The sequence below is a fragment of the Micrasema longulum genome, unplaced genomic scaffold (assembly GCF_059751315.1).
Source record: "Micrasema longulum isolate JH-2025_06_02 unplaced genomic scaffold, ASM5975131v1 h1tg000469l, whole genome shotgun sequence".
NCBI classification, from domain to species: Eukaryota; Metazoa; Arthropoda; class Insecta; order Trichoptera; family Brachycentridae; genus Micrasema; species Micrasema longulum.
Genome location: NW_028277667.1, coordinates 855795 through 867990, shown reverse-complemented (window position 1 = coordinate 867990; position 12196 = coordinate 855795). Strand labels below are relative to the sequence as shown.

At 31.9% G+C, this 12196-nt stretch overlaps 1 protein-coding gene across 15 annotated transcripts in view; it reads left to right on the top strand.

Moving 5' to 3' along the window:
* mtd (TLD domain-containing protein mustard) overlaps positions 1-12196 on the top strand; it is a 426229-nt gene that overhangs the window by 268751 nt on the left and 145282 nt on the right. The window lies entirely within an intron of this gene.

Sequence of the window (12196 nt, the reverse complement as noted above, 5' to 3'; positions counted from 1 at the left end):
GACGAGTCCCATACAATACGAGTTCGGTAGGTAACCACAAAATGCAGTAAATACGATATAATGTCAATAATAAAACAAGGCTTGACAATACACGAACGTTGATTCGTTTGGGTTATGTACGGTTGTTTTTTGTCCTGATAGAACTTTCGATCGGTAATACGGTATCTTGTCAAACTAGTGATGACAGTAAAATAAAAAATAAATAAATTATCTTCTTTATCAAAGAAATTCGAAGTTGATGCTATTGACCATGTTCAGGGGATGAAAAACTTAATTTCGACATACTAGTAATTAATTACTTAATTTCATCATATTTGGAGTTCCCGTAGTTTACTTCTTGCATACGCAAAAAAATGACCGCTGTATTTTTTTGTCGTTTTTTTTACTATATACATAAGAGGTAAAACAGAGTATACAAAAAATAAAGGATAATTACATTGCAATGAAGTACATATTAACAGTAAAAATAGTAAACAAAAAAATCCCACAAAGGCATGGCCTGTTCGTGGGTATTATATAAGAAATGTTTATGAATTTTTACTCCTATAATAAATAGACAGATATAATATTTTATTTTATTTTTATTTATTCATATTTTTCTCTTACAAACTATAATTAGAAATAAAAATAATGTGTCCTCCCTAATGTGTCCCTAAGGACACTTTACAATATACCTTTTTCAAATGTTTTTACATTAGAGAATAAACAAAGAAGACTAACTTAATGATTAGAGATAATTAACAAAATATTCACAGTTTTAAAAACAAGGTATATATGTAAATCTTTATTATTTATATTACAAAACGCACAATGAAAATAACAAAAACCTAACATAAGCCACACATTTGTGGAGCAGTTGATTCAATGTCGGTTTGGGCGAATGAGACAATCCATTTTACTTCTACATAGCTCCACTATCCATTTTTTGTAGCCTTTTAGAAAGAGAAAAGAAAATACTATGTAAAAGATTATAAGGTACTTTTTATTTTATAGTAATTAAAAAAGAAAAGGAAAAATAAAAAAATAAAAAAACATAAAAAAATTATTTATTATTAAAGGACAACAAAATATATCATAGAAAAAAAGAGTTAATATCTTCAGCTTGAATCCAGGATAGTGCGTGTTTTTTAAAAGAAGGAAAAATTTTGAAAGTTTAGGATCAATAAAATATTATCAGTAAAAAACGAATTTAAAAAAATTGGGCCTATAAAAAAGGCATGTCTCTGTGCTAGCCTCGTTTTACAATGTGGTATTTCTAACACACGATTCTTTCTTTGACTTATGTTCTCATATGAAATAAATATTTAAACCTATATGACAGAGTCGTTCGAATTGTTTGCCAATTAATTCAATACAAAAATGCTCTCAAATCCTTCTTAAGTAGTAATTTTGGCGATGTGTTTTTTTTGTATCCGTCCCGATTCTTTAATTCTACGCTCCATTGTATCGCACTTCCTTTTCTGGGTTGCCTTTGGCCGAAATGGTTGTTGACATTCTTCATGTTCAATAATTATTCTATGTCCATCGCGTATCTGTAGTCACGTCACGAGGCTAGACACACATGACAAGACACGAGACACACCTTCCTACCACTCTCAATAGAAACGAGAAACAAGTCTATTTTGGCTGATTTCGTGTCTACGTGCCGTTTTCAATCACGCCATGGTCTCGGCAAATACTGCTAGTTCCAGCCGGCGATCAGGTTTGTCGGTTAAGGAAATAAGAAGGCAATCGAATCATTTATAGCAACATCAATTTAAGTATATCCGAATGACTTAAAATACTAAATTTAATTGTTACAATATGGTATTGTTGAATGGGGTGGTGCATAAATATTACTAAGATTAATTATTAAAGAAATTTTAAAGAATCCCTCAACAATCAATACGGAAAGCCTACATAAATTAGTTAAAGTTCATACAGTAGGCACTATTTATAAAATAAATTCTATTTTACAAATTTATAAAGAAGAAGAAATAAAAGAATTTCAGATGAATAAGTCACTCAGATACCAAAATAATATTCAAATCCCTAAATTCCACACAAGTCACAGTCAAAATAGCTTTGTCTTCAAAGGTGTAAAAAATTTCAATAATCTCCCCAATGAACTAAAAACTATTAAAACTAATATATATATTAATAAATTCAAAGTGAATCTAAAGAAATTTATTGGACAAGTGTAAAAACTGCATTAAATTTTAATTATTATGAATGTATTATTATTATTTTCTGTTTTTCTTTATATAATTTTTTTTTTTTTCATGTACTCTTATATTCAAAATTATATAAACTCTAATAAATAAACAACTATAACAGTGCAAGTCACTCTCCAACCAAGAGTTAGTTACTTTTTTTGGAGAGTTACAGCTATAATATTTACTAGATTTATAAAAGTAGATTGTATAGAATAAAAAAAAAACATGTGCCATTTATGAAATTTATTAATAAAAACAGTGAAATTCAAATGTTTACAACTGAAAAAGAGAATCTCTGGAAGAAGGCAATACGGGAATTTAGGTATTTACTAGACTTAACTTGCCAATTGCTGATTATTATTATTAATTGATTATTATTTACGCTGTTTACTGGAGGTTTCAGGTTTATGAAAATGAAATCATCTAAGAAACATGCTTTTTTAAACATAGTCGTTATAGGCATTTAGGTAGATTTTACAGTGTCTAAAGTATCACCTAAATCTGCCAATAAAGAGTCATAGTAACAAACACACCATTACCCGTTTTACACTATTTCTCTCGTCTCCTCTACATTCGGCCATCTTGTAATGCACGCGCGCCGATTATTCAGACTTGTGACAATTCCATCTTTAAGTATTTGTTAGATTTGGTCACGCCATGTCTCTCTCGGTCTTTCTCGTTTTCTGTATTCATCAACACTCGCATCCTAAAACTTTTAAGCCGTTTTGTCGCTGTCAATGCACTTTAGATGTCCAAACCAACGCCGACCCTCTATCGTGATTTTGTCGATAAAGCTAATCTCAGCCTTGCATGGATAACCACCGCGCGCATCTTGACATTTTGAACTCAGACAGTGCATAGTAGAATTATACTATCTGCATCCTTCAATATTTGCACCGTGAATATTTTTAGCCGTTCTTTCTATATTAGTAGATATATTTACCACATGTACCGAGGTTATCCACCCCCCTTGAAATATGTATCAGTATCCTATTAAAACAATTTCCAGCATATCAACAGAACAAGATACCGACGAAACATTGCCTTTATCTAGTCCGATCAGTTCTCTATATATGCATTGTCTCGTAAAATTAATAAATTGTTCTTACTCAAATGAAAGACATACAAAAACACAACATATACACCGCAAGACAAAAAAAATTACGAGTTTACCTGCTACCGCGCCCCTTGACTTTACTGAACCCTTTTTCTAAGAAATCCTTCATCGATACCTCTTTCTTTTGTTTAATAAATTAAGGACACTATGTGTCACCTTTCTACAATATTTACATTTTAAAATGTCTCAACAGTCTTGTTTTACCCGCGTTTGAGTGAACATAACACAACAATCATGGAAAGTGCAAAGCAAATGTCGATTGCGATAAAATCCAAAATAATCACATTGTCGCAAGAAAACATATCTAATTGTGAAATATCTCGTCGAGTTGGGTATTCAGAAGGTGCAGTGAGGTTTTTATTAAAAAAAATCCAAGAAACTGGATCCATAGAACGGAAAAAAGGAAGCGGACGGGGGCGCGTGACATCTGCCCGAGATGATCGCTTAATAAAAAAAATTGTTATGCGCGATCGATTTTTAACGGCACCTGAAATATACGCAGAGGTGCAGTCTACCAGCACATCAACATTTTCAGTAAAAACAGTGTCCAGGCGGCTGTTGGAGCATGGTTTCCAAGCACGGAGTCCCGCAAAGAAACCATTACTCACGGACAAAATGAAGAAGGCTAGACTGGATTGGGCGAAAGAGCACCAGAATTGGACCTTGGAGGATTGGCAAAATGTTGTTTTCTCTGATGAATCAAAATTCAACCTTTTTGGTCCAGACGGCAGAAAGATAGTTCGACGAAAACGTGGGGAAAGATATCATCCGTCGTGCGTCACTCGAACCGTTAAACATTCACCCTACGTGATGATTTGGGGGTGCATGACAGCATACGGTTTAGGACCTCTAAATTTTGTACAGGGTACGATGAATGCCATTCAGTACAAAAAAGTGTTAAAAAAACATATTATTCCAACAATCGAGGACATTACGCAGTATACCGCGGACCCAATATTTCAGGACGATTCTGCGCCGTGCCATAGAGCCCGCACTGTGAGTACAAATATATATATTTTTAAATGCATTTTGTGACCACATGATAAATAATTTATTGTTTTTTTATAGATCAATGAATTCAAGGAGAAAATTGGCTTAAAATCGTTGACGTGGCCCGGGAATAGCCCTGATTTGAACCCGATAGAAAATTTATGGGCGATTATGAAAAAAAAAGTCGGGAAAAAAAAATCAAAAAACATTGAGGAATTAAAAAAAAACTTAATTCAAGTTTGGGAAGAAGAAATAACATCAGAAATTTTAGATTCGCTTTACGCTTCTCTAAATAATAGAATTTTACATGTTATAAAAAATAAAGGTGAATTCACTAAGTACTAAATATTTTTAAATGTTATAAATATGTTTAAATGTAAAATACTTTAATTTAAAATAAAGCGATAAGAACCTACTTCTTAAATATGAATTAAAAAATAACATGTCTTTTATTATTCCATCACAAACACTCGACCATAAATGAACCGTTATGGGTCTCTAAGGTTTGGGTAATCTGATACCTGATATATAATGGCAATTTCTAAGTACAATTCATGAGTAAGATTTTTTATTTTAACCTTGAAATAACGAGTAGTCATCACATATGTCAAACAATATAAAAAAAACTAATTAAATATCAAGAATAATTCATTATATGTCAATTTTAGTTTTTTTTGAGAACTCGTAAATTTATTTGTCTTGCGGTGTACAAATAATACAATATTGTGAACTGCTGGAAATCTGTAGATTAAGTCAGGACACAGCAAAATATCTAAACGCGATCAGCGGGAAGGATTAATTACCTTGGCCCTACCACTCACTCAAAGCTGGCCCGAAGAAACTTTACCTTTCTGGCTCCTAATTTTTTTAATCAACTCCTGCAGCCATAAAAAACTCCACAAGTGCCAATGTATTTAAGAAAAATGTTTGCAATTGGTTGCTGCACATCGATAGGGACGAGGTTGTCAATTTTTTTAAAGTTCGAGATTAGCAATTAGCAAAAATTGACAAATCTGCTTTCCTTCCATACTTTTACTCTTATTTGCTTTGTATATATTTGGATATTTTTATGTTTTTTTCATTATATATACATTTTTTTTTCAGTATGTATTTTTGTATTATTTAATTTAGCACTCAATCTTATTTGGCATATTATTTATTACTCCTATTTCTTACTACAGTGTATTGTGAGTTAATAGAAACCATATCTCAATTACCATTTCAATGATGTTTTTATAAATATATTCTTTTTCTATTGATTTCAATGATACTGTTATTTTGTATATTTGATTATGTATGAATCTAAATTTATATAATTTATAATTTACATTTTTATATTTATGCCTGATTATCTTTTTTAAATTGTATTCTTTAGAATTTTATTATTTATTACTTATTCCTTTTTTTCTGGATTTTTATTATATTGCATCACATTTTAATTCAATCAATTTTACTTTGTATTTTTTATTGTTATTTATTATGGCTTGACACGGGCGTAGCCTAAAAAGTCTTAATGAGTTCATTTATATTTGAATGAGTGTAATTTTGAATGAATAAATAAATAAACAACTAGATCCTCAACACAAAGACAACTTAAACAAATGCAAACTAATACCGCTTTCGGACAAAAAGATTTGAAGTATTACTAAATTAAAATCCATAACCAACTTCCACTGTCTATTAAAACAATTAGAAATGAGGAAATGTTCAAAAAGGCTATAAAAATAGATAGTGGAGCAGAAGTAAAATGGATTGTCTCATTCGCCCAAACCAATATTTAATAAACTGCTCCACAAGTAATGCTATTTTATTGTACGTTTTATAGTATAAATAATATCATCATCATTATTTCCTTTCCGCGCTTAATGGTGCATAGGGCACTGCATTAGTACACCAATCGCAGCGTGTCTTGTTGATTTTTGACACATGAAGGTAAGATAATCAGTCTTACGCTTCGGGTGCCATTCCAGGGACTATGAAATATTCTAGTGAGAAAACACCCTTTTTAAATAAATATTTCATATCAACCATTTCGGGAATCGAACCCGAGACCTCTTGATTGGTAGTGGAAGGCAAACGCGTTGACCATTACACCACGAGGCCATGTAATAATAATATAGGTGTACATAAATTAAATATAAACTTATATTATGTAATTATATCTGTACATTAAGTTTTCTTTGATTATTTTCACATGTAAAAATATTTATGAAAAAGTATTTTGTTAAGTTTCTTCGGCACGGGTAACCCCAGTGAGGTCACATTATTTTCATTATTAATCTAATGGATGAAAATGAATAAATAAATTTTAAAAATTACACGGCGATTGTTTTTGTATAAAGTGCGTATTCTCACGAGACTTGAAGTGATCTTCGCGTGGGATAATCTTCAAATCTGATAACCGGTCCTAAGACAAGGAGAGGTTATGGAGCGCCCATTCACCTTGAGCTAATGAGGCCCGCGCCCGTCTGCGCTTTCAGCTTTAGCCACGTGCCCACGTGGCTCCGTACGAGAAGTTTTGTAAACAAACGCACATTTACAACTCGGACCATTGAATGAATCTCTCCAGTCCACTCGTTCGCCAAAATCATCAATCACTATTACGTATGAAATTAAATAATTAATTTAACAAATTATAAATTGTTTTATGTGTGGCTATCAGCTAACCTACACGACTTTATGTGATTGTTTCTCGACCAGACAATCGTGTTTTTTTTTTTTATTGAAAAAGGTCACATTTACGATTTCATGCACCTACTTCACTCGTGTGTGGCTGTGGGGTAACACGAGTCTACATGGGATACAAGACTCGTATGTTAATATTTATTTATTCAAATGATGAAGTTGTATTTTTTCTTATCTTCAAATTGAAATTTTCACACCGGATTTGGAAAATAAAGTTTGTATACATGCGCAGGATTTTAATACAAAAATATTTATCCTTGCTATGCAAAGAATAATTATACGAATGAAAGTGATGCCAATACCACAATAAATCTATTTAACCTAACATGGAAGACAGAGACACTGTTCTGTGGCCCGTGTTTTTGTGAAAGAGACTTTTTTTTGTTTTTGTGTTTATTTGATATTTTGTGATAGTTAACTATTTAAAAATAATTTTTTTAAAAGATTTTAAAAGATAAGGTCATTAGCATCACATGCCATACAGATGACGCTGCCATAGTGATGATGAGAACATATCCATCTCAGTTATTAAACATGTGAATGCCTAAGAAATGTCGTATAGTACAATGAACACATGATTATTGGAAACATAATTCGGATATACAAAACGTGTGTCAGAGCATTTTTGTATGTTTTTCATTTTTCGGAAAATGTTCAAATTTATATCGAAATTTTTGTAAGATATTTTTTTCTCTTTCGGTCTGACTGTTTTTGCTTCATGAAGAGTAGTATTATTATTACTGTGGATTACTTATGTTGCCTTGTAGTTGAAACGGTTTAATTTTGTTAATTAATGTTACATGCACATTGATGTATGTTCAATAAAATGTCAAATTACCGCAACTAAATAAAAAACAGAAACAAAACAAATTACGCAAGAAATGTTTGATTTGATTTGATTGTCCGAAATTACTTTCACTTCTGCACCTAAAATGATGAGGTAAGACCAATATGAACCAATCTTTAATATTTTCATTAAATCTTTGGGTAATTTCATAATAAAATGTTGAATTTGTTTGTCCTGTTTCGATATTGAGTCCTCGCATATCACAGAATTAACAATCGGCCGATAGTTCTGTTGGATCGGGCCGTATCCTCACACTTATTTTATTTTATTTTATTTGGGAAATCAACAGTTCTACATACATATTTTTAGTAAACAAACTGATATAGTGTATAAACTCAGAACTAATAACAGATTTCCACATAGTATACAAAGTTAGTTAAGAAAATATATTACATATCAAATAAATACATACAATTTATACATATAAAAATATTATTTTCATGTACTCAATAATCAAGGATTTTTTAAATATTTATTTTAAGAACATTAAGTTACTGTAAATTGGGCGGGATAAGGACAAAAATGCTTGAAGAGAGGATAAAGAGGGGAGGGGAGATGTACATATTTATTATTATAATGTCTACTAAGTTACATAATACATTTTTAGTGTAAATTTTAAATCTGACAGAGTGATGTTTATGTAATCTATATTTTTATATTTTGCATTGTACATTGAAAAAGTCCTACGAAAAAAAGCATTTTTAACATACGATGTTTTACTTATTGGCACATGAAACAGGTGGTACCGTCTACAAATCCTGGCTGGCACATGTATTGTTATTAAACCAAGCAGCTCTGTACAGTCAACCATTCCTGTCATAATTTTGTAAAGCAGTAGTTGGTCCGCACACACTCTGCGGTATTGTAGAGAAATGATTCCATGGATGGTGGATGCAGTGAGAGTAGATACATAAGAAATACCGGTTTATGGCAATAGTGACTGACCAACGTTTCGGTTTCGGCCAGTTTCGGCCAATAAAACGAGTTACAACCGCAGTTTCGCTTTCGGCCGAAAATTGGTCGAAACTTTGGCTCAGCCGAAACCTGCGGTCGGGGTGTGTCGGATTACGTTTGGCTGTAAAATTAATATATACAACTCTGTAATCTGTAGTTTTTTGAGAGTCTTAGAGTTTTTTAATGGCTGTTGTTTTGGTAAAAATATTTTTGTTTTCTTAAAATAATTCAAATAAATTACTTTAGGAGAGTTAGTAGGCTAGTAACCACACGTAAGTTAGGTACATGTATATGGTGCACAAAAATATGTTTTTGTAGGTAGATGTATCAACGATACCTCAAGCGATACGACGTCCATCCGTCTCAAATATTTATCTTTTTTTTTTTAATACTGTGTTTACGTTCGACAGGTTTAATTCATTCATTAGGTTCACTCCACACAAATTTATATGAAAATCGCGCACGATGAAATCGATAAAAATTAATCATGTTTAAGTAAATAAGAGAACAAAAATACTGACATATTTATTGGCTGTTTAATGTTCTTCATATTATTAGCTTTAGTATTGAGGAAAAACGTTAAGTTTAACATCCTTGTATTTAAATGTGTCTTTATATTTTTGCATTCATATTTTTTTAAATAATTGGTAGTTAAGCCTGCATCCACCTTGTTTGCCTATTTCGCGCCCTTAATTTAGAATAACTACTGCCCTTAACCGTCAACTCTGTCCCAGTGGCGAGCCGTGAATTATTTAATAGGCAATCTACAAAAAATGTTGATTAATTTGTACCTGCATATAAATTCGTAATATGTTGGTAATATAATTATAAATGACTATTTTTTCTGTGGTTCTATGAAAATCAACCCAAACAACAATTTTGAATAACTACGCGATATACGTAGCTTTATTCTACACTATTTTAATAAAATATTTGCACATAAGTTAATTAACATATACCACAATGACATTCAGCAGTAACTGTCAACACTGAGCATTGGCCGATTCCTTGTCAAATGAAAAATGCCATAAACGGTCACTACAAACGCCACATGTACTATGTGATACAAAATATGTCAACAGCAGGCTTATTCTGTCACAATTTCATTTCGTAAGTTTGTTCGTTCGTCATATATCCATCTCATTCTTACGCAATCGAAACCATATTCGCTCTCGTTGCCTCTCGTACGATACGAATGAATTTACGAAACGAATCAGTTACAGCATAAGGCCACAGTATCATATCAACAATAAAATAGTCCTTCGGAAATAATGTTCGAAATATTAGTTACCAAATAGAGAATCTTCAAATAATATTTGTAATTCGCAAGCTTGTTTTTGTACTAAACAAGCTAACTTGGGTTAAAGATGTAAAACATAGTATACTTTTTTGTATGGAGAAATAAGCTGAGGTAATCGGCTAGTTTCATCGTTCACTGAGAACGGACTGGGCGCTGGGCGCACTTCATAGATATTTTTTTGTAGGTGGTGAAGATTTATAATAAATAAAAAATATTTTATTTATTTTCCAATAAACATGGTTACTATAAAACATTATTATCGAAAGTCAAATATAATGGTAAACATAATCGCTTATTTTGACGATTCGCCTCTGCCCTGTCGTGTTCTTATTTTGCACTGATCAATAAACATAATCGTGCGATCAAATGGCCAAAAATATAATGTTAATTTCGTTTGCCTCGACGAAGTGTAATTTTTTTTATTCATAACTACGGCGTAATTAAATCAGTTTATGTTAATAAAAAAAAAACTGTTTATGTCTTCCGGATTCCGTGTGCGTGGGTCGCCGCCATGTTGGATTCTTAAACTCGATAAAGAGAGAGTTTTTGTTGCAATATTATTTTTTGATGAATCAACCCATTTTTTGTTTCTGGTCTATTTTCATGCATTCTTTGTTGTTTTACTTTGTAGTTTAAAATGTATTATTTCTTTGTAATAAACGCCAGTCATTATTAGTTGTCTGTTTTTCATTGAGGCAGTTTTTATATTATGCTCACATTTCAATATTCGCATTAATATCGAATAACTGTAATTTATTGCTTCGTCTTTCTATTTATTTATTGCCATACGGCAATTCTTTCGACCAACCAATAATAAGCTAACAATGAGGATGGTCAGTTTTTTTAATATGTTTATTATTTGTTAATAGACTATTGAACTGAGACATTTTTTTAATTTTTTTATTTTGATTGTATCGTATTATCAGCGCTGTGATGTTTTTAAGTTTTATATATTTTTTAATTACTCGGCGTACGACGTCTCGGGTTCTCTTCTTCTCGGTGAGTTCTGCTGATTGGTCAGTTGACTTTCCGTAAACCGGAAATTTTCCACAACTCTCTTATCATTGGTTGATTAATTTGAACTAATGACATTCAAAGTAGTTCGTTTTTATTAAAATATTTTTCTCGTACCTTTTCATGAAACCTTAGTCGTACAATTTTCACCACGCGTAGGAATACTTTTTTCATATCCTATTTCCAGTAGGACTGAACTTATTATTTATATGTTTCACATAAAAATCTCAAGGTATTTTGAAAATTGGGCAAACACATAGATTTTTGTTTGTAATATAAAAAAAAACTAATGTATTCATTGTTTATCATTTGTCAAAGTCAAAAACAAAGTGTTTAAATCGGGTTGTTGTCCCGTGACTAGTGTCTCAGACTCACGGCTCAAAGGTCCGTGGTTCGAATCCCACTCTACCCCTACTTGATTCCCATTTCCTACTAGTGAGTTGTTTGCAACTCGTCGAAAATGGCCCTCAAAATTTAATATTTTGATAAATCATAAGAACGCAAATATTTCTTTTTTTTTTAATAAAACAATAAATAATTTCGTTCTTATGATTAACCCAAATATTTCGGTTTTGGGGCCACTTTCAACGAGTTGTAAATAATAACTCACTATTATAAAATGAGAATCATGTTGGGGAAGAGTGGGGTTCGAACCTCGGACCTTTGATCCGTGAGTCCGCAACACTAGCCACGGGACCACAACCCGATTCAAATATTTTTCTTTAAAAAAAAAAAACATTCCAACTGTTGTATATATTTGATTATTCACTCTTTTCATAGTTTTTTTTCTCAATTGGTCTGGGTGTTGTGATGTGTTTTCCATAACCTCATTCCATATTCCCTCTTTCACCTGCTGACAAGCCCCTAAATAGAGGCTTAGCGGGTTAATCCTTTAAAAAAAAAACTCAGTTTTACTTTTCTATGGCTGGCTACTCTCTTCATAACTACGCTCAATTAACGTATTAGTTATTAAACTTTACCCGCTGTACACTTAATTTCGAAATCTACATAGTGCCGTACTCAACTCAAAACATCATTGTTTACTCGTATTCTTGGCGGGGCCGGGGTGTGGGATATGCGATTATAGCGCGTGT